Genomic DNA, 23,512 nt, shown 5'->3' on the forward strand with positions numbered 1-23,512 from the left:
TTTACTATAGCACAAAAGGTCAGATATAGTGCACATCACATGTATTGAGCTGCCATTCCATTTTTCAAGTTTTTAAAAATGAAAGCAATAAACTATGGAAGCTCTTGTCTCCTGACAAAAATCAATGTGCACTCTCTCTCATTCTCTCTTCCCCAACACAAGGGACACCAGGAGATATCAATGAGCCCATACAGAAACTATCTCCAAGTAAAGCAGCAAGATCAGGAGCAGTAAGATCCTGTTGAATAGTGAGAAAGGTTTTTAAGATGCACCAGATACAGATATGTGGAGGAATGCACAGCGAAATGATAGCCTGTGCCCATTCATTATCACTAGGGGAAAGTATAGGGGGTACAAACTTATATTCTTGCCTCAGGTGCAAAATGCAGTTTGGGTTCTGGCCCCATGCAGAACTACTCCAGTTGAAGGCCTGTGAGTTTGCACAGGATTGCACAGGTAACCTGTAAACAAGAAGGTGAGTAAAAGAGCAAGCAACTGTGGCAAATGAGTAAGCAAGGCAGAACCCTGAATGGGCATGCAAATAGGGAGTGTATACTAGGCGTGTGCCCTGAATCCGTGGGTCTTTCTGCTGGATCCGTAGATTGGGAGCCAGGGAATGCTCTCATTTGAAGAGTGACTAGTAGGTGACTACTGATTGATTGACATTTCTTATTATCTGCTATTGATTAGGAATAGATACAGCCACTCACTTGGTTAATTACATGTGGTAACTATGGAGCACTTTGGGAGAGCAATATACAGCCATCCCCACACGTGATAAAGAAAAGAGAGATAGTCTGAGTAATGGCTCCAGAGAGTGTATAGATTAGTCCTGTAACTTTTCTTTAAGAGCCAGGCTTCTCTTCCCCCCACCCCAAGAAATGGAGAGGTAGATTCTCTCTTTATTACTGCATTCCTGGTCCTTTGGAGAACCATTTCCTTTTCTTTCAGGGAGATAAAAAGAGACAGATATTATGTGGGCTGAGGATGCTGTGTTCTGGTCAATAAGGCAGGCCACAAAGGTCAATGGCTCTAAGCCAAGCCTGTCTGAGAGCCCCAATAAATTTTCATAGGTAGGCGAGGAAGATTTAAAGACTGACGTGTGCTGTCTGAGCAGGAGGTAAAAGGAAGAGACATAAAATGCCACTTTGTCAAGGAAAACAGCAACAGAAGTCCCATAAAAAATCCTTACATTGCCTCCACATGGGGTAGCTTTTTCCCAGCCATTCCCCCCCCCCCCCTGAAGAGGGTGCAGACAAATCTTTGGAGCGTCCTCCCCCAAGGGGAAGAGAAGGCAAAGGCAATGAGAATATCGGTCACAGAAGTCTTCTATCCTCATTTTCTCTTAAAATCCTTTCCTTGAAGAATTTTATTTTTTACAACAGAAAGATTTTCACTAATAAAATATTCATTGTTTTAAATCCACTCTGTTAAAAGTACAAGTCAATAACAGGTTTGGAGTTCAGGCTACAGAATCACAATAACAGCAATGGTCAGAGGAGGTAGACCGTTAGCCTATTGTAGAGACAAAACCAAAAAGTCTTGTGGCATCTTAACAACAAACGAATTTGTTGTGGCAAAAGCTTCATGGACAACAACTCACTTCCTCAGATATATGACATGATACCTGGCATGCCAGATATTAGTACTCACAATTCAGCCCCCTGCCTTCAGCCACTTCAGACTCCTAATGTAAACAAACAAACAAACAAACAAACAAACCCTCTGTGCATCTTCTTCAGGAATCAGGTCAATTATGATACCACTCTAGGGTTGTTCGCTTCAAGGAGAAGCTGGACATCTCCCAGAACTACAACTAATTCCAGGTAACAGATCAGTTACCCTGGGGGACAAATGGCAACTCTGAAGAGTGAAAACTATGACTTTATTCTCCACTGAAATCCCTTCTCTCCAAAACCCCTGCCTTCCCAGATTTAAGTCCCAAATCTCCAGGAATTTCCCAACCCAGGTCTCAATCAGCAGCTCATTCCACAGGCTGGAGCTAGGGCCAAGAAGGCCCAGGCTTTGGTCAAGGTGAGGCGCACTTCTTTGGGGCCGGGGACTACCAACATATTGGAATTTGCAGAGTGGAGTGCTCTTCAGGGGGAATTTATGGAGAGGTACGCAGATCCTAGATCGCGTAAAGCCAATGCCTTAAGCCTAATCCAGCATTCAATTGACAACCAATGCAGCTGCTGGAAAAACAGGTCATATGTGAGTTCTCCATGGGATCCTTGTAAGGACTCGGACAGCTGCATTCTGGACCAACTGTAGTTTTTGGATCAGGGATAAGGGAAGGCCTGCATAGAATGGGTTACAGTAATCTAGTTTGGAGGTGGCCATTGCATGGATCACTGTGCTTAGGTGTTCTGGGTTTAGGTAATGTGCTAGTAGCTTTGCCTGCTATAGGCAGAAAAATGCCTGGCAAGCTACCCTAGTGACTTGGGCCTCCATAGATAAGGAGGCATCAAAGATCACTCCCAAATTCTTGAGCTGCCTGGAGCTGCACCCCATCAAGAGTAGGAAGGCTCACTTCCTCATCTCGTCCTTTCCTATCCACCCACAGGACCTCTGTCTTTAGGGGGCTGAGCTGCAGGTGGTTTTACTGTAGCCAGTCCACCATGGCTCCCAAACACCCTGCAAAAGATCCAAGGGGAGTATTCAGTTGGCTGCTCATTAACAGGTAGAGCTAGGTGTCATATGCATATTGGAGACATCCCAGCCCATATCTCTAGACCACTTGGCGTAGAGGGCGCATAAAGATGTTTAAAAGAGTCAGTGACAGAATTGCACCTTGAGAAACCCCACATTGGAGCTCATAGTGGTGCGATTTTTCTTCCCCAATAGCAACCCTCTGTCCCCAACCATCAGGTAGTAAAAAGCAGGTTCAAAAACCCTCAGCTCTTCTCCTTTTTTTGGAACCAGGCCAAAACTTTTCTTCTTACCCAGGCTTTTAATTAAGGGTTTATCTTTAATATAATTTTAATGGTCCCCATTTAGTCGGAAAACTGCAATGGACTCATTTTAAGCTGCCTTATATATTTTTATGCTGTGGCTGGATTTTAATTAACAACTTGCTATGTTAATTTTGTTTCATTGCATAAACTGTTTTGGACAAGTTCCCAAATTGCAGCTGAAGTAGTATAGAAATGTTCTAAATAAGTAAATAGGGACCAGAAGGAGCAGTACCTCATTATCTGAAAGTTTGAATCCAGCCCATTTTAGCTAAGTTCTGGTTTTGCTAAGACCTCAGTCTGACACTGTGGGATTCTGTATAACCTTACACAGCTGAAAAAGTCATAAACTCACCAATTGAATAAAATGAAATTAATACATATTCCTGTGTGACCTGTATAAAATGTACAGAGGGCTGCAAACATGAAAACATTATAGTTTGATGTTGAATATATATTCAAAGTACAATACTATCATCATTATCCTTCATTATTCCTTCATTATAAATTAGGGTTGCCAGTCCCCTAGCAAACTTAAAAAGTGATAATTGGGCCAACAACATAACACTGTGTTATTGCCAACATCTGTCCCCCCATGACCCCACTTCCCCAGTCTCTACTGTAGTTTATGCCCAAATACTAGAGCATCACCTAGACAACCAGTGGTGTGATGACTTCACTTCCTGTGCAGTGCCAGTCAGGAGGACTTGGCCTTCTCCTTTCTCCTAGTAAGTTCCTACTGCCAGCCAGCTGATCAGCAACCAGATGTCAGGTCTGGTGGCAGGAAATCCCTGCCTCCACTAGGGTGTTCTAGCAACCCCAAGAACAGGAAACCCAGAAACAGCATAAGGGGGCATTTGGGACTACAGCAGAAGTGGGGAGACAAGCAAGCTATGTTCTATATGTGGAAATCCCTCCATCCATGGCAGCAATAAATTGGAGTCGGTTTCAATGGCTACTTTTTTATATCACAAGTTGTTCCTAGTGTATCTTTTTTAACACAGAATAATTACAAATAATTCTTATTAACCGTGCTTGGGGTTTTGTCCACTATATATGAAATCTTTCTGACATAATAAATTTGTATATTCACCTATTCACAGTCCCCCCCCCCCCCCCCCGAGTAAAGGGATTGCCCACCACTGGGGGAAAACAAAACACATACATTTAAAACTAGGCACAGAACATAGCGAACTACAAAACAAGTCCAAAACAGCACTGCTTGTAATTTCAGTGAACATCTGACAAAATACCTTTGCTTTACACAAAGTTGAAAAAAATCAAGCAGACAAATAGACAGCAGTTACATGTATGTGCCTTGATTGCTATCCACAAAAGAACAATTACTCATTTCCTGTGTCTTCAAGTGCTATGACCTGCAGGCATTTTCACTCTGGTAATCCTCTTCAGAGTGCAGACTAATAAAAATCTGACCCAATGCAATTTAAGCATCCTTTCATTAATTCCTTGGTCCTCTCTGTATGTGTCCTCTCTATTTATATTCCATCCTGCCACGCAAAGAACTCACACTAGTATACAAATATGAAAACAACTCTCAACTGATTCCAAGAGAACAAAAATAAGAGCAATGTCAAAGCCTTTAAACCCTGCAGTTTAAAAATAAAATCTCTATAAAACAGACTTCATGTCTATATGGAACTGTTAAATTCACAGTAGAATCCTAAACAGAATTACTACCTTTTAAATCTATTGAAGTAGATGTGCTAGAAAGATGTAGATTGGCTTAAGATTGTACGGTCAATTCATGTCTGCACCACAGGGCTTCCCAGTGTTATGTGGCTATAGCTTTTTTAAAACCCTTTTTTTGAGATTTTAGGAATTTATATATTTAGCAATGTATATAATCTGCAGTTAATGAGGGCCTTGAATCACATGGTCTTATCCCAGAAAATATTTGTTAGTTTTTAAGGTATTCTAAGATTCCTGCTTGTTCTTGCTGCAATGTACTAAAATGGCTCTCCACTTCAGGAATCTATTGTTTGGTTTTCCTGACATTTAACTGACATTATGGCTCAGATGACATTTCCCCCCCATATTGTCCTGCATTGTGACCACTTTCAGAGCGATCCTAAACAAAGTTACACCTTTCCAGGGCTGCAACGCTCCTGAATGGGCTAGAGGGCCTCCTATCCCTGCTTCCATCACCTGCTGCTGCTCTGAGCAGTGGCAGGAGAAATGTTTAGGGTTTTTTCAGAATGATGCTGACAGTGGTGTTGCATCATGTCACGTCTTTTTTTGCCGAAAGTGACGTACAATAGCTCTAGAAATCATGAAAACACTATGGTTTTACCATAGAGTTCCCAGCAATTCCTAGAGCTATCTATGTCACTACAGTTTCTTTATTGGAAGGGACATGATGCTGCAGTCACAGTTCCCCCTTATCCCTGACCTCAACCCTCCTTCTGGTTGTCAGGCCATGCCTACATCTTTCTATGTCCATTGGCAACCCTACATCTTTCTAAGTCCATGGACTTGAATAGATCTAGAATAACGTAACTCAGTTTAGGATTGTTTAAGTGGTGGAATGGGTCCACTCTGACCTGCAGGTCCTGTTTCACCCTGCCCTGCAAGGATTTTCCAATGCCTGAAGAGGGTTTTCTGTCTCTCTTGGGTAACAACTGCCACCACCTGACCTTTGTAAAGAATTGCTTGCTTGGAGGAATGGGACTCCCTGTGTAACTAATCTTAATGGTTCCAGGATCAATTGCCTGGCATTAGATGAACCAATCACCAATTTCCAATACAAGGAGTGGAAAAGAATAATATTTTATTTTACAGCTGTAAAATGTTTCAGCATTTCAAAATCACAGAGACAGTAAATGATCAACTTAAATTTCTTATATAAATGTACAAGCTATAGCAAAAAGCAGAATATCTCACTAACAAAGATTTCATTGATTTTCTTATCAGATACTTGGTATTCCTTTGTTTGCTTTCTTTATGTTTTCTTTCCTCAAGAGTCACAAACTTTTTCTCCCCTCCCCTATCTCCTTAGTGCACAGACCTTGAAACTTTTCCATCCCAGCTGCTATAATTAGAAGAAGGAAGTGGGGAGAGGGGGAGGGGAAGCTAGCAGCAGAGGGTTGTTAGATCTCAGTTGGGAACTACTGGGCTAACACCAGTTCTCTTCCAAGTTCTCTGACCTTGCCTCTGTGTCTCCCACTGTCCAACCCCTGGTCTCCAGAGGCTGGTCCTCCAACTCTTCCTTCTCTCCTTTCTCTAACATACACCATACATACAAATTCAAGACCATTCTCTTAGTTTGCCACCAGATGACAGTGCTTTGTTTACTCAAGTTGGAATGCTCACTGTAGTAATCATAGGGACTTGCATTCTGTATAATCCACAGAATTAAATCTGTAGAGGTATACTAGGAGTAAGACTGATGTTCATTATGGAATTTCTCTTTGTTTTTTTATCTCTATCTGTCCTTTAAGAAAAGATATCATAAGCAAATATATTACCTTTGTGTTATACAAAATAAAAACATGGTCCATCTTTTTTACTGTGACCAGTCTAGGAAATGGCTGTTTTATAGGGTAGCATTTACCCTAGTCTATAAGATTGTTTTGCAAGGGCATACTAGGAAGTTTAAAGTGACCCCTGAGCAAGCCAAAGTTAAGTGACCCTAGCCATGCTACAAGCCCAGTATGACAGAGTTTACTGAGCTCAAGCTCAGACAGTGGTGTCAACTCCATGCTTTAGCTCAGAGATTGCCTCCTCCTTCACCTCTACCAAATCATGCCACTCATCCAGTATTGACAGGCCCACCCTTAAAAAATATGGAACGATTCACGAATTTGCGTGTCATCCTTGCACAGGGGCCATGCTAATCTTCTCTGTATCGTTCCAATTTTAGTATATGTGCTGCCGAAGCGAGCACGACAGGCCCACCCTTGAGTGACAAAGATCCCCTATGTTTGTTAGGATTGACAGGTCCCCCCCCCCCGGCTAGGGGTAGGAATGCAAAATCCAGGTTAGAAACTCCTGGAGATTTGAGTCTGACCAAAGGACAAGGAACTCAACAGGGTATAATAGAGTCTACCCTATAAAACAGCCATTTTCTACAAGGGAATTAATCTCTATAGTCTGGAGAAGAGCGATAATCATGGGGGATCATCCAGTCCCACCTGGAGATTGGCAGTTCCAATGCCTGTGCATGTACAAAGTGTCTCTGTACAGAACATTATGAAACAAACAAGTTAGCAACAAATACCAGTTTAGCGTTGCTGTTGTTGTTGTTGTTATATTATTAGATTTATTTCCCGCCACTCCCTGCAAGGCTAGTGGCGGGTAACAACAGTCTTAACCCCAGTTAAAATCCCCATTAAAAGACTTTAAAAATCCTAACATGATGGAAAAACAATCTTGTTCCCACGCTTCCTACCCGAGCGGCAGGAAGAATTGGGGGAGCGGAAGAACTGCTAGTCCCAAGGGGGGGGGGGACGATGGCTCTCATTCGCTGACTCCAGCCTCAACCAAAAGCCTAGTGGAAGAGCTCCATTTTACAGGCCCTGTGGAAAGCTGGCAAATCCCGCGGGGCCCGCAGCTCACCCGGGTAGGGGCCAGGACCGAAAAGGCCCTGGCCCTGGTTGAGGCTAGGTGTACTTCCTAAGGGCTGGAAACAACCAGTAAATTCTCACCCGCAGAGCGTAAGGCCCTGCAGGGAGTATAGGGCGACATGCGGTCCCTCAGGTATGTGGGTCCCAACCCAGGTAAGGCCTTAAAGGTTAAAACCAGAACCTATCAGTAACCAATAGTTACTGAGGGCTGAGTATACTTAACAAGCAGTTCGAGAAAGTGGCTGAGAGCTGAGGGCCACTTTCTTGAACTGCTTGCTAAGTATTGAACCAGGAGAACAAATTCCTCATGTGGGGAGAGAAACAGGCAATCACAAAGCTATTGAAAAGAACAACAGGTCACTCCCTCCTAGCTTGGTACATTTATTTATTTAATGCATTTCCATCTCCCTTTCTTTTAAGAAAGTATTTAGGGCATCTTAAACATGAAAGAATATAGAGAACAAATGAATTACATATTAAACAAGTATAGCAACCAAAAACCACAGCAGCAGAATACATTTATAACCTGCCCCCCTCAAAGGAACATTAAAATAGCTGATGAAATTCAAGCAAACAAAAATTAAATTGAGCAAAATTAGACAAAGCAAAACAGAAACAAGAACCAATGGTTTCTGTTCATCAAACACCACAGTTAATGCCCCTAATAGGTTTCTGGAATAAAGAAGGACCTAAACAAGGAGACCAATTTATGGTAATGTGAAGATATGAAAGTAATCATGACATATATCTTGGCCTTTCTAGGTACAGGTTGTTGACTAATTATTTGCTTATTTAAAACCATTTTAGATCATGAGGTTTCTGAGGCAATTTTACAACCAGAAAAAAATAGGATAACATAACACCAAATGCAATAAAATATGAACAAAACAGCAACCTAAAAATGTTAAAATCCCTTTAAATACCACATACGAATCAACCTATTAGAGAGGCAGCAAAAAAACTACTACACATTTCTGCTGAGATGAAGAACTGAGGGAATAAACTTGCCCAAAAGCTTGAAAACAAAGGGAAAGTCTTCTTCTGACAATAAGCGATACATGTTTGGTATCAGATGCGCCGCTGTGGGGCTGGGGAATTTCTGGAACAGAGATGTCATCACTGAACAGTCCTTGCCCTTATATCTCCAGAGGTAGGGGAAAGAGATTCTTACCAGTCGAGCAGGAAGAGTCAGTACGTATTGCAAAGCCACTGTGCCTGACATCCTGGATAGCTGCTGCCTAGTCCATGAGCTAAATGGACCAATACCGTTATGACATAAGGCAAGTTCACCTGTTCATAGGCCAATCACGTGCATGTTTTACTTGGTGATGAATCCCATTGTGTTGAATGTGGCTTGTTGTCTGGTAGGAGTTAGTAGGATTGCAATTTTAGTCTGAGTTCAGATGAATAATCTCTACAATGGAAATGAAGAAAAGCTCTCTTAGGAGTAATGGTGTTTCCATAAAACAGCGAGATCTTGAAGATAAACAGTTGTATGAATACTAGCCATTTGTTTTCTTACTAGTTGATGGCTACTGGAAAATACAGTACTGGAACAGTTCCTCTGCTTAACTCTATTGCAAATGTTCCCACCCCCCTTTCCCTCCCTCTGAAGCTGACAATATCCCATAATATCCCCTATTGCCAAAGTCTTCTTTTTCCAAGTAGAGTGCATGTTCCCTTCAGACCAAGAATAACTCCCCCCCCCCTTAATCTGGAAATCTTTATTTACATCCCTACACAGACTGTAACCCTCAGTTTTTACGCACCAGCAAAAGAATGATCGGATCCAAGAGACCATATCTAACATAGTGCAAATGTGATTAAAAAGCAGCCTGGTATCATTGTCTGTTTTGAAGGCATGACCAGATGGCTGCGCTATGGTTGAGTAAGAAAGAGCCATGAGAAGGAGATCTGGATTTGAATTGGAAGGAGATGAGAGCTGCTTTTGAAACGCAACATGCTGAAAATATGCTTGAAGGAACAATGAAGAGATGAATCAATGCTCAGTTAGAAATAACTAACTGAAACAGATGGGTCTTTATACCTAACTATTCCCTGCCTTCTGTGGAGTAGATTAGAAGACAGAAACAAAATCAAAATCTTCCTTGCTTTCATCCAAGATTGACCACAACTACCCAATGAAAGTTTCAATGCTGGGGGATCTTTAGTTATAACCAAGGATGCACCAGGAAGTTTTCAGTGAGATGTTCCTGCACACATGGCTAAGGATAAATTCAGACATATTTGTACATGTTTTCTTGTGTGATAATAATGTGATGTCACAATAACACAAAGTGTCAACATAGGCTGTGGACAGTTGCTATGGAAACTTGGCCAAGCACAATTTCTCAAATCCTCCAAACTGTGGCGTTCCTACCTACCCTGTTTGGCACTCGGGACAGGTGGGTGGATGAGGCTTGGGGACATGGGGGAGGACATTTGATGGGTCTCCACTGTTTGCAACCTTCAAGTCCACAGGGAGATGTTTCTGCCACTGTGGGCTCCATTTCTGTGGGCAGTGGAAGCTGTCCTGAGCAGCCTCAAATCTCTCCCCAGGCTCCTGTCCCACCTCACATGACTCACTGCTTCAACTCCTCCTTCCTTCCCTCCCTGCTCTAGGCTGCTCAGGAGAACAGGCAGGGGTGACCAGCTAATACTCCCTGCCTCCCATGCCTGCCTCCAACTCAGCTGGAGATGTGCCATCACCTACCCAGTCTCTTCATCCCTGCATCCAGCAGCAGCCCACTTGGGAAAGCTGCACCCACCACCCTCTGGGTCTGGGAAGGCGGTCGCTCTTGAAGATCTTAAAATGATGTCAGTTTCAAAATCATGGAATAAAATAGCTGGGGCTCATAAGAAAACTTTATACTCTCTGTAAAGGGGATTAAACCAAAAATGTGAGCATATAATCCAATTAGAATTGGATTCTAGCATCTGTTTTTTATTCGCTTCAAAATTAAATTTTCAGAGACTCTACACCTCACTCAAAGGAGTTTGTCTGCTATATTTCTAAGAGAAATGGCAAAGTCAATTAAAAGCAAAACACAAATGAACTCTTTAGGGTCACTAGCTGAGGTCCTTGTTTCAATTCTTCCCTCTGGGCTGTGTCACACTGTGTTTCTCTCTTCTCTGTCCACAGATAACGGGGAGGGCACCACTGCCCCCGTCAACTCATGCCCCACATTATCTGAAGCTACTGAGCAATCATGTCCTCCTCAGTTGTCTCTCAGCCTCTTTTAAACCTGTCAGTTACAGCAACAGCCACAACTGGGAAGAATCTGACCTCCCTCAGTGGCCAGCACCTGCATAAACAGTGTGACAAGGATTGGGGCTGGTCAGGTGATATTTGAGGTACCCAGAAAAAGTGACTGGCAGCTGCTGCCATTATCACCAGGCTGGTCAGGAGATGGGTAAGGGCTTAGCATCAAGCCACACAGCAGCAGCCAAACTGACTGGAGTAGGGGTGAGGCATAACTGCCCATGTGAGGAGACTGGAGAAGATTGCGATACTTTGACTTCCCCCCCTGGTCAACACTATTCAGCTCATGGCAGCAATTTGAATGAGGGCACTGTGGGTACATTTCCAATAGCAACTGTGAATGGGAAGAGCCCTGGCATCCTCCTTTATAATGCTACTACCAGCCAGGGGGGCAGGCAACATGTGTTTCCCTTTTGTTCTCAGCTCTTTCACTCGCTTCGTGTGTGAGAGTGCTTTGCCCATCCCCTGGCTAGCTCAGCTGCCACTATTTGCCTCATGTAGGCACGTAGCCTCCTAAGGTTGCCAGTCTCTGGATAGTACTTGGAGATCTCCCAAAATTACAATTACTTAAGTCTGTTCCCCTGGAGAAAATGGCTGTTTTGGAGGCTGCTCTATGGCATTATATCCTGCTGAAGTAAAAACCAAAGAGTTTTTAGCGATTCCTAGAGAGGACTGATATCTCTTCTAAGTTTTCCCTGGAAGTGATGTCACACCATTGCCCCAACAATTTTTTTTTAATCCTGATGCCACTTAGGCCACTGAGGATTTCCTGTCCCACTTGAGGGACTGGGAAGCCTATTATTCCTGTCCCCAGTTCTCTTGGTCCACTGCCCCTAGTCCTGTCTTTGAAACCAGTGACATTGTAGCTCTGACATTTAATCTGATATTGCATGACTTCTCGTAACCTGTTTTTAGTTTGTGTCCTCTTTAATCTGAAAATGTAAAGGATTAAGACCCTAATTAATATAATGGTAAGATTCTAATAAATATAAAGCCTTTTAAGGTACTTTTCTCATTAGGTTTGGAAACAAGTATACATCCTTTAAAATGGCTATTTTGAGGCTGAGTCAAAGTAGTAACTGCTTTCTGTACGTGTGCAATAATATTTAATGAGTACATATTTTATATAACAGGTCATAGCTTTAGCCCATACCCCCTTTACATCTATACCTTATTGGTATTCACTGGCATCACACATTAAAATGTTTCATAGACAGAATAATACAGGAGTCATTGTTAATGGTAAACAGAATGCACACATCCAGCTAAGACCTCCACTAAATGGATCTTGCAGGCTTTTATAGCTTTTCTAATTTCTTTGGCCAGAGATGATACTGGAACAAAAGGAAGAAAAGCCCTGTCTGTATGCTTATCAAAAGCATTGGTCATGCCTCTTTCAAAGCCCCTCAAAATTAACATTTGACTGAATGCTAAATTATATATAGGTTTCCCAAGTGCCTGGGCCCAATCCCAATCTTTGGCCCTCAAGAAACTGAGGAGCAGAACAATAATGGTTTCAGTAGTGACACTCTAGGAATTTCCTCTAGTCTCTATGGCCTTTACCATATTAGAGAAAATTCCTAAATCATTACCAGGACATGAGATCACACTGTCTCCACATTCTACTTTCCCTGGCACCATCCCCCAATCTCCCCCGTATTTGCCTTGGTGGTGTTGGGAAGCCTACTTATATAGAAAGTTTAGTATATAACAATTGGTTCTAAATAGTCAAATTACTTCCTGTATATTAATTTGATAAGGTCAAGGTACTTGCAAGGCAAGTCACTGCTATTGGTCCATATTACAAATGGCTGGCTGGTAATGAGGAACTGCAGGTTTCTGAAAGCCATTTAGTGAATTCATAGCTGAACTGAGATTTGAATTCAACACCTCAGTTAGTGCAGGGCAGTTTGCTCATGAACACCTTTTGTAAATGTCACTTGCACTCCAACATGATATTGCTTTGCAAACACATATCTGGACTGGAATTGTACAAAGGTGTGTCAGCCCCCCCCCCACAAAAATCTCCAGAATCCTGCCTGACCTGGAGAAAATTCACCTTCTAGCCCACAGTGGCGATCAGCAATTCCCTGGGTATTCAGTGAAGAGCCACAAGAGATAAACACTGGGACATCCCTTCCTGCCCACCCACTCACAATCTGCCTAAGTTCATAAAAATCATTTCAGTCAAATGACTATCTAGCCTCTGCTTAAAAACTTCCAGAGAAGGAGAACTCACCACTTCCTGAGGAAGCCTCTTCCACTGAGGAACTGCTCTAACTATCAGGAACTTTTTCCGGATGTTTAGCTGAAAAGTCTTTTGAATTCATTTCAACCTATTGGTTCTGGTCCGCTCCTCTGGGGCAATAGAAAACAACTCTGCTCCATCTCCCATATGATAGCCCTTCAAGTATTTGAAGATGGTTATATCACCTCTAAGTCATCTTTCCAGCATTTTTGGTGGTCTAAGCTCATACTGAGCTTTAGCTTTGCTAACATTCTCTCTACATGCATTGCTTATTTGTTTATATTCCTCCTTGGTTATAAGGTCTTCCTTCCATTTCCTAAATTAATATTTTTTATTACTCAGTTCTTTTGAATGCTGCTTATGGAGCCACCCTGATTTCCTTAGGTTCCTCCCAGTTTTCCTTCTCAAGGGAATAGTCTGCAATTGTGCCTTCAGTAGGCATCATCTTTCCAAGAAAGGTTGGCTGTTTCTCCGCAGGCTTCTGTATGTCGTAAAGGTAACTATACTATCCCCCTTTATACTTCTGTATTGCTCCATCTCATCACTGTCTTTCCTCTTGTGTGAATGCTTGGCTTAATTTGTGTGCAAGTTAACTATTTTTATTTTTTCAATAAAAATCATTTTCATTTTATTTCAAACTGGTCTCTGCATGAGTTTCTAAGGGAAGGACCCTGGTATTCACAGGTAGAGAATCCTGTAACCCCTCTCATAAGTTAAATTTCCCAACTCAATTGTATTTTGGGTAACACCTTCTGGCATGTAGCTCATTCATTCAACCAATGTGCTGCCCAAAAAAGAAAAAAAAACAGTTGTTTTCTTACCCTGCTTGTCACTACATGAAGGAATCTAAAAGCAGCTTCCACTTGTGTTTCCTTCCACTCCCCAAAACAGACACCCTGTGAGGTAAGTGGGGCTGAGAGAAGTGTGATAGAATTGTTCTGTGAGAATAGCTCTAACAGGACTGTGACTGGCCCAAGGTCACACAGCTAGCTGCGTGCGGAGGAGTGGAGAATCAAACCCAGCTCTCGAGATTAAAAGCAACCACTCTTAATCACCACACTAATTGGCTCTATACAAGCAACTGGAAAACAATAGGAATTATTCATGCTGGGGGGGGGGGTTGAGTGGAGCTCTTTCATGCTTTCCTGGATTTAGTAAATTAGTTGATTAAATCTGTAATGGAACTGGCTTTCTGGACTTTAATTAAAGTGACATCATAATATGTCACCACTGGACACCTTCAGTGGGTTTTCTGAAGGTGGATGTTTTCATCTTCTTTAGAGCTAAGAGGAATAGCTCAAGACAAAGCACAGACTGTCATTTGTAAATGGTAGGACTGGAACCACAATATGTTAATACATTGCTCCATACAGTACAAAAATTATGGGAAATAGTAGAGATTAATCAGCCCTTGGACAGAGTTCATTCCATGGTCCAGATGCAAACAAGAGATTTATGCTGGTAAAGAAGATTAAACTTGGCTGTAAAGATCAAGCAAGCTGGTAGAAGCAAATTCTATCTGTCTGCCAATAAACTAGTTTGCATTGAAATAGGTGTCAGTTGTATGTACAAGAGGCTATTCTTCTTTAGTCTGTAAGGCCCAGATGTCATTTATGTATCAAACTAGCTGCTGCTCAATACCCAGAAGCAAAAAAAGCTCTGTCCCTATTTAAGTACCACAAAATCATAAAATCAGGACTGTGTTGAATATTAATAAGTAAAAATCAAAGTAGTGCACATTCTGCATCATTAGAACCTGCATCATTAGAACACAAATATGGAAATTGTAGGCAGCTTTTGCCATTTAACAATTCTTTCTATTTTTTCTATTATAAGTACAGTCAATGATTCCACATGCTGACATTGGAAACTTTATACACACCTGTTACTTTTGAGATTTCTGGAAATATTACACATGCATTCAAGTTTGTTTTTGCAGCCAGACATAAGGTCTAGAAATTAGTATCGTAGTTTATGTAAAGAAAAACCTAAAGTTAAGATTCTCAGGACACCAATTTCTGTATTTACAGCACAAGCCTTAAGAGATTTAAACCTTTCTAAGTTCATTGAAAATGGACTTAGAAAGCTATACCTCTGTTCAGTGTTCTTTTAAAAAGAAAAGATGAAGGGTGTTTGCGGCCAAACTGCCCCTCAAAGTGAGTAGGGCTCTGACTGCTAACAGGAGGACACTAGGGTCCCAAGCAGGATGACGAAGGCCATATTCCTTCAAAATAATCTCAGCTCGTGGCAACAGAACCCTAGAGCAGTGGTATGTGTTGTTGTTGTTTTTAACTATGCAGTTCAAGGGAACACATTCTTGACGTGTTTGCCAAGGAACTTTCATATCTGGACTAGAAGCTTTGTGTGCTGTAGAGTAGCGATCCCCAACCTATGGGCCGCGGACCACATGTGGTCCTTCGACTAATTGGAGGTGGGCCCCGAAGGACGCCTCCCCCCCCCCGGCCCTTTACAACACACTTCGGGTGTCATTGTCTCCCATCACTCCCAGATGGGACTATCTCATTGCAGAGAAACAAGCTCAGGGTTCCCATTGATTTGTCATTGTCATGAGTTAAAATTTCCATGAAAATTAAATGTTCCTTATGTTCATTGTTGTGGCATGTCTGTATCTTATTTTGAAGGGATATTTAAACATTACCATAGCTATCAGAGAGCATTAGGGCAGTGGTTGAGAGTAGAGGAGTAAACTACCCCCCCCCCACCAGGCCTCAGTAAAAGGCATTGAGTGGTCCCCGGTGAGTGGCCCCCGGCGTTGAGTGGTCCCCGGTGATAAAAAGGTTGGGGACCACTGTAGAGAATGTTTTAGGCCTCTGGGATGCAGGAAATATAGTGCCAAACCACATTATGACACATTATGGGCCCTAAGCATTTTTGCCCTTGCAGGCCCCTCCTTCCACCATAATACTATCAATATTAACAATTAGTTTTGGTATAACTTTAAATCCTTTTTTCTGTTTTAGTCAAAGTTTAATAGATTTTCCTGGGCCCTAACATTTGAGGGAAAAATTAAAGCACTTTCTTTGATTCCAAAAGTTCATGATTTCTTCTGATGTTAAAAGAAATTAAAACATTTTGTGGGCCCCTAGTAATATCTTGGGCTCTAGGCACTGCACTTACTGTGCAAGAACAGAAGAGGAATCCTGGAATATACCTTACTCTTTCCTGCAAGTTCATATTGCAGAAGAAGATTGCTAGTGAAGAGCAAGGAAATCTTCCATTCTTATGCTCCAGCTTTCTCTATTCACCAGAGACAAACCCTGTTTTATGGCACTCATCCCTGGTAAATCATTGACCCTATCTTGTTGTTAGGAGATATTTAGAGAGGATGCATTTAAAACTTTTGCTGGTTTATGTAGCTGTGCTCTGGAGGTGTCATTCTTTACGTTCCACCTATATCCTATCAATGATTTATACCTTTGAACTGTGTCTTGAAGCACTTGCACATAAAGGAATGCTCAGGAACATCTGCAGAAGCACATAGTGGTAATCCGCTATCAGGATGGATCAGTCATTGATCTTGGATGTGGGAACAGAGGTATCTGTAAGTACACAGGCGTATTGCTGTTTTCACAGTGAAAGGTTGAAGTTTATGGCCTTCATATTAAGGAACTATTCCCAGGAACATCCTAGGGAATGCTAAGACTTGCTTGTTTTCCAGAGCTTTTGAGAGAGGTTGAATGGTAAGAATCTTTTTTTTTTTGGGGGGGGGAGAGATTTTTGGTTTCTTATTTTATTCTGGTGTTAACTGAAAATGTTTGTAACTATGTAAGTTGCCTTGAACAATTATTTAATAGATGGGGGGGGGGGTTTGCTGTGAAGTCACAGCTAATTTACAGTGACCCCGTAGGGCAGGGCTAGAAAACACTGGCAGGGGCTCATGGGAATTGTAGTCCATGGACATCTGGAGGACCACAGGTTGACTACCCCTGCTGTAGGGTTTTCAGGGCAAGAGGTATTCAGAGGTGGATTGCCATTGCCTGTCTCTCCCCTAGTATTCTTTGGAGGTTTCCCATTCAAAAAACTGGCCAGGACCTACCCTGCTTAGTTTCTGAGATCTGGCAAGGTTAGTTTAGCCTGGTCTATCAAATCATGAATAGAGAGAAAGACAGATAAGCTGAATTAAATATAATATTAAGCATTAGTCTTTTAGTGTCCATAACTAAACATTTACAATCAGGCAATTCATTGGGTTTGCCTAATGATAGTTCTGCTTTTCTCCTTTTATAAATCCAGTATTATGAGAAAATATGGTAAAGCAAGTGGAAGAAAAACAGTAATAATTACTGGGGGATTGCTTTAATTAATTGATATTATATTTTATATGCCATTAAAGGATATATTATGATAATAGATAGAATAATGAGATTAAGAGCAAGTAGGTCTTCAAGACCCTACTCAGCTAAAACATGCTTTTCACCAATGTCTAAAAAGGAAAGTACCCCCCCCCCCCCACCCCACTGCCCGGGTCTGGATTGTGTATTCACAAGCAGTGAAAAACAGACCACACTGGAAAAGCCCATAAACCAAGAACATAAAACCAAATTGGGTAGTTTAATTTAAAATCAAATTAAAATGCTAATCACTAGTGATAATAAACCTGTAAACAAGACTGAGTATTATTATTTATACAGCGGCAAGTGTGGCACAAAGACAAACGCAAGGCAGAGAAGCCAGTCTCTACTCAAACAATTCACTAGATTTCCTTCAACAGATCCTAACAAGATACTAAGTTCTGGTCTGGGGAAAAATTTCTGTGGGCTCTAAGGGAGCTTGGTGACTTGCCCTAGAAGAGAGAAGAGGTTAAAGCTAAAGAGTCTGAGGCTTTTCACTTTAGGGAAAAGAAGGAAGATCTGACAAATGTTTATAAAATGATGCACAATGCAGAGAAGGCAGATATAGAGACCTTTCCTTTCTTTTCCCCAAAATATTAGAAACTGGGGTCACTCAATGTAGCAAAAGGGCAGGTGAAGGTACTTTGTTCAGATAGTGCATAATTAACTTGGGGAACTTAATGCCAAAGTGGCTTATATAGTTTTATAAGGGAACAATCAAGGGACCTGCAAGGAACTTGGCAGTCATCTCATTTTTCTCTCTCCCATGTTCCTTTTCCTGAAAGGCCCTATAGCCCCTCCTCTTGCTTCTGCTTCCTTCTCTCCTTCCCACCCACAGGCCAATCTGCCCACCCCCATCTTCAGCTTTTCCTTCTTTACTTTCCCTAGTAGCCTCTCCATGGGAAAAGTCTGACCCAGTAGCACAGTACAAGCTTCACTACTGGGCTAGGCTGAGTTTTATGGTGCCAGCCATGCTGAACCCAGTTACACAGCGAGGAACCTGCAAGAACTTGTGGGGAGCAAATCACTTAGCCTCCTATCGTTCTCCCGAAACTATCTTCCTCCTTGTGGCATCCCCAATATTCTCAATTTCCTTGTTTCCTGCTTTTCTTCTCTATCTTCAGCTATATGTAAAGCCTTATGGGAGAAGAAGAAGAGTTGGTTCTTATATGCTGCTTTTCTCTACCCGAAGGAGTCTCAAAGCGGCTTACATTCACCTTCCCTTTCCTCTCCCCACAACAGACACCCTGTGAGAGAGCCCTGATATTACTGCTCAGTCAGAACAGCTTTATCAGTGCTGTGGCAAACACAAGGTCACCCAGCTGGGGTGTGGAATCAAACCTGGCTTGCCGGATTAAAAGTCTGTGCTCCTAACCACTACACCAAGAGGATGTCTATCAATGGCTACTCGCCATGGTGACTGTGGACACTAAACCTATGAATCCTAGAGCCAGGGGGCATCATCAGGGAAGGACCTCAGCCTCTGTGCCCTGTTGTGGGCCCTCCAGGGGAACTGGTTAGCCAGTGTGTAAGACAGCATGTTGCACTACATGGATCACTGGTCTGATCCAGCAGGGCTCTTCTATGTTCCTATGTTATGTTACTCTGCTTTTCTGCCAGACAAGGTCACCAAGGCAACAACTACCAACCTTGCAGTCTGACTGTTCTTGGCTTTCAAGATCTGTATGCTTGGGGGTGGCCAATTTAAGCACACTTAATGATCTTTAAAAATAGTTGCTGGAGAGCAGAAAAGATAAGGCCACTGTCAGTATCAGATAAGGGGTTGGGGCTGGTGATCCAAGTGCCATTGTTGACTGCCTACATGAAATACTTGGCATTCTTTTGCTTCATCTTGTTTATTATCAAGGTATTGAAATAGAATGCTCTGAATTCTTGAAGAGTTCCAGCTTCAGTATTAACCCCTTGGTCCTGATACCACAACAGCATGATGCAGACTTCTCACAAACCATTCAGTCTTTCCCCGTTTTAAGGACCTCTTCACATGCAACTGTGTAGACTGCTCCTGATAGCTCTAAAATGGAATATCTCAGCAGTTTTGGACCATTCACCAACCTTCTTTTTCAAAACATGAATATGAAAAGGAAAAACTATTCCCCTGAGGGCAATGTTTAGAGACTGCAAGGAAAAGGCAGTCCCCCTGCCCCATCAAACACTTTGTTTGAAATAAGGGTCTTCCCAGGAAGAACTCTGCATGTGCGGAGGAAGGAAATGGGCAATATGACTGCCAGCAACAGACAGAGGAGCAAGAGGTTCTGAGTAACTGCATCACCTCTGTCCCAACAAGATCATCATGGCCCTAAGCAGATTAAAATGCCTCTCAATTAATTTCTGGTGGTGCCAAACAGATCTCTTTCCTCATTTTTGCTCTTAACTCCTCTTGCATAATTACTGTTTTAAATCTTGAAGACAAGGTATTTATTTTGATTTATATACTGTCCCCACTAAATGTAGGTTTTATAGAGATAATGTGAATAATAAATAATCTATATTTCTATCCTGTCCTTTCTTCCAGATGCAAAGGCAGCATGTCTTCTTTGCCCTTCTCACTTTATCCTCTCAACAACCCTATGAGGCTGGTTAGACTGACTGGCCCATGGTCACCCTCCAAGTTTCAGGATAAGGTAATAACTCAAACACAGGCTTTGGGACATTGGCTTTTAATTGCATGGATCCAACAAGAATAGATTAAGTCCAAAGCAGTACCAGCAGTGGAGCTTCCCTGCTTTTCCATTCCTTCTGCAGCCCAGCAATTTCTAAGCCTCTAGTGCCTTTGGGTGCAGACATAACACCTTTCCCTTTATTTCTCCTCAATGGAATGCACTAGAGCAGGGTTAGTCAACCTGTGGTCCTCCAGATGTCCATGGACTGCAATTCCCATGAGCCCTTGCCAGCATTTGCTGGGAATTGTAGTCCATATGGAGGTTGACTACCCCTGCACAAGAGGTTATTTAAAAGATGAAAAATGGGAAGTCACAGAACTTGTTACATAAATTGTTATTGCATGAATTTGCTGATTATGAGATGAATTAATATATGAGATCAATTAAAATATGAGATTAATTAATATATGAAATTTCTGATTCAAAACAACAAAGCTCCCCATTTTTGGTGAGAGGGCAGACAGGTCTCTCACTTTAGCAAAAGGCTTCCTGTCTAGAAGCCTCAGTTCCCTAGGATGGCAAGAGTAAAAAATGGGGAGGAAAATGGTGCTGCTACAATACTATGATGTTATTTTTTATGCGAACCAGGAAGCGGCATCATTGTGCCACTGAAACAGGACTTGGCTTGCCATTGTACCACAAAATGGTACCCCTCACTTTCTGTATTCTTTCTCTCATCCTTGCCTTGTTAACCCCCCACTGAGTTATTACCATGGCAGGATTTAGCAGAGATTTGTTGAATCTTGCAAACTACCGTATATGTTGAGGACAATGGCAACAGCGGATAGCAATACATCAGTCTTCAAGACAAAGCAGGTGAGAAATGTATTGGCTGAGTCGTGAGATTGGTATGCTCAAAACAGGTCTAGTGAAGACCCAATCTGTTTTCTGATTCATTGAGAGCCCTGAAATCATTTCTAAAACATCTGTTCCACTGAAGTGTTAAAAGGCAGGATATTTTTTTTAAAACACGCTTCGCTGCTATTACAATGGCTGTATTTAGAACATCCAATGAATGATTATTTTACTGGACTTTGCAGTGACATGTCCTAGGAGGTTCCCTGAAAACCTTGGCAAACTTCCCTGTGCAATTAGTGCTGGTTACTTTTTACTGCCAGTCTGTAAACATTTCCTTTCCCTAGATCTCTGTAGGCTGCTGGAGGACATAGGCTGGTTGTTCTTCCCTCAACAGATCTTAACAAGATGCTGATATCTTACATTTCCAGCATCCTCAGGACTGCATTCCACATTGTCAATAACATCTAAGAATGCCTCATCTCACACTTGCTTTCCCTTTACTACCATGAACAAAAACTACGCTGGATGAAGTAATTGGATCAGACTTTATGTAACCCAAAGGCCCTTTTGTTTTTCCTTCAAGCAAAACATATATATGCATTTTAAATGGGTTTATCCTGCTTTTCTCTTAGCAAACAGGACTCAAAGTAGCTTGCAAATCAAAAGCCTGTCAGAACCAGGGTGGTATAGGGTGAGCCAACCCCGCCTCACAAGGTTGTTGTGATGATAAAATGGAGGAGAGGAGAACAATGCAAATCACATTGGGTCTCTATTGTGGGAAATGGTGAGGTAACATCAAAGTAAATAAAAATAAAATGAGAGCATTTAAAATCTTCCTAAGCCTCCCAAGGTTTGGGATAAGGCACAAAGCCCCAGGTGGCAACACCTTTTCAGGGTTGAACAGCCCCAGGGTGGGGCTAAGCAGGTGGCCAAACTCAGCCATTGGGGGAAAGTGAGTAGGATCTTCAAGCAATATGTATTTAATGCTGGATTATATCAGATTGCAACCCTGACCCAGATGGCCCAGGCTAGCCCATATCTCATCAGAGTGATCAGCATTCCAAACTTGTTTGCCATATTTATCTTGCACTCAGCTGAACACAGAATGCTTTGACCAGTTGTTTCCAATTCAAAATGAGCAGAATTCTGAGTAATTTTGCATCTTCACAATGGTGTGAAGATGGCCAGGCATCTACTGTTGAGACATGCTCACAATTTACAGGCATGCCATCCTCCACGTCAGGCTGAGAGTTTTCCTAGAACTACAGCTGATCTCCCAACTGCATAGATTTCAGTTTTCAGATGGTGGCCTCAGTGTCCTTACATTCCTGCTGAACTCACTCCTCTCTCGAATTCTGTCCTCCCTTGGCACTCCCACTCCCCATCTCCAGGAAATTCCTAAGCTTGAGTTGGTAACCCTGCCTACTTGGATATTTAGGGCCATTCCGCACAACGGGCAATGTCACTAAATCTGAGCACTATTGAAAAGCGCTGCAATCAAAAAGCGGCAAGTCTCGTTAACGCACACAGCTGGTTCTATTGAAAAAAGGCTCTCCCACTAGCACTGTTCTCGTAACGCACAAATTTCCAGTCTCGCCGAGATCACAACAAAGGAGGCGATATTTTTCTGCACTTCCTCCCGCCCCTGGCCATCAATCAAACAGAGCAGCCAATGAACTGTGGTGTTCGTGCTTCCCTTTAAAAACTGTTTTTTAAAAAACATGAAAACACCAGTAGCAATGCATATTCATTCATTCGATGTATCAGAAAGACCTTTTTCGCTGGCTTAGGAGCTGGCGCTTATTCATTTAGACGCTCTGAAAGTAAAATAAAAACCCTCCCCCAAGTGCTATTTCTGGTTGAAATTATGGGCAGTGTTGAACGGGGGTATTGTGCTTGGAAACTTTACAGACAATTGCTTGTGGAGGGATTTCAGCCAAAGAAGCATCGCTTCTTTGTTGCTTTTGCCAGTTTAAGGGGGAAAAATGGTGATCGCGACGAGAGATTAGGGAGGGACATGCTTGCTACCGCTATACTGAGAACGCCCATGTCTTTTTCGGATGTGTTGCAGGTTGTTCTCAAGAGTCTAGCGGTCTTTTGTGGATTCCCCGAAAATCGCTATAACGAAGCAATTCTTGTGGGAGCATTGCAGAAGTCTTTCAGTGTTGTGTACGACATTGTGAATAATGAAAAATAAATAGCGTTACACAATGGGAACACTTCAGCAACATTGCTTTGCGGAATGGCCCTTAAAGTTTCAGAGTTCACCAGTGAAAAAAAGCAGCTATATAAATCAGCTGGGGGCCTTGGCATATTTGAAGGGGGCCACAGACTAAAAAATGTGAGAAGGGCAGTACAAAGGGTTTATGGGGTCCCTGGTAACTGAATGGATAAAGGACCCTTTTTTTCACATATAATTAATTGCTAGAAAGTTCGATGTTTGTCAAGGGGAAGGGGAGGGAGAATCCTGTGATTCATTCCTTTGTGTGTGGTTGAATTAATACATTCAAGAAAAAAAATACATACTTCCCTTGGTTGACTTTTAGAAATCTGTCTTGTGTGCATATAAGACAAGGTACATCATGTATAGTTAGTTCACTCTTAGTCTAGGCCTTTTAAAACCTAGCTCATTGC

General features: G+C 42.2%; 1 protein-coding gene and 1 non-coding gene across 13 annotated transcripts in view; both read right to left on the bottom strand.

Annotated features, from left to right (window-relative positions):
* The window catches only part of SLC24A2 (solute carrier family 24 member 2), a 165,887-nt gene that overhangs the window by 117,462 nt on the left and 24,913 nt on the right, over positions 1-23,512 (bottom strand). For 10 of the 12 annotated variants that reach the window (XM_077345171.1, XM_077345172.1, XM_077345170.1 and 7 more), the window contains one exon: positions 8,709-8,951. The gene's annotated coding sequence lies outside the window, so the exon portion shown is untranslated. Of the gene's footprint in view, positions 1-8,708; positions 8,952-9,306; positions 9,556-16,482; positions 16,582-23,512 lie in introns of those variants that run through there. The other 2 variants (XM_077345179.1, XM_077345178.1) reach the window with 2 other exon arrangements.
* On the bottom strand, positions 6,752-6,858 carry LOC143842510 (U6 spliceosomal RNA). The gene has a single exon (XR_013233152.1). It is a non-coding gene; the product is annotated as a U6 spliceosomal RNA (small nuclear RNA).

The sequence above is a fragment of the Paroedura picta genome, chromosome 7 (genome assembly GCF_049243985.1).
Source record: "Paroedura picta isolate Pp20150507F chromosome 7, Ppicta_v3.0, whole genome shotgun sequence".
NCBI lineage: Eukaryota > Metazoa > Chordata > Lepidosauria > Squamata > Gekkonidae > Paroedura > Paroedura picta.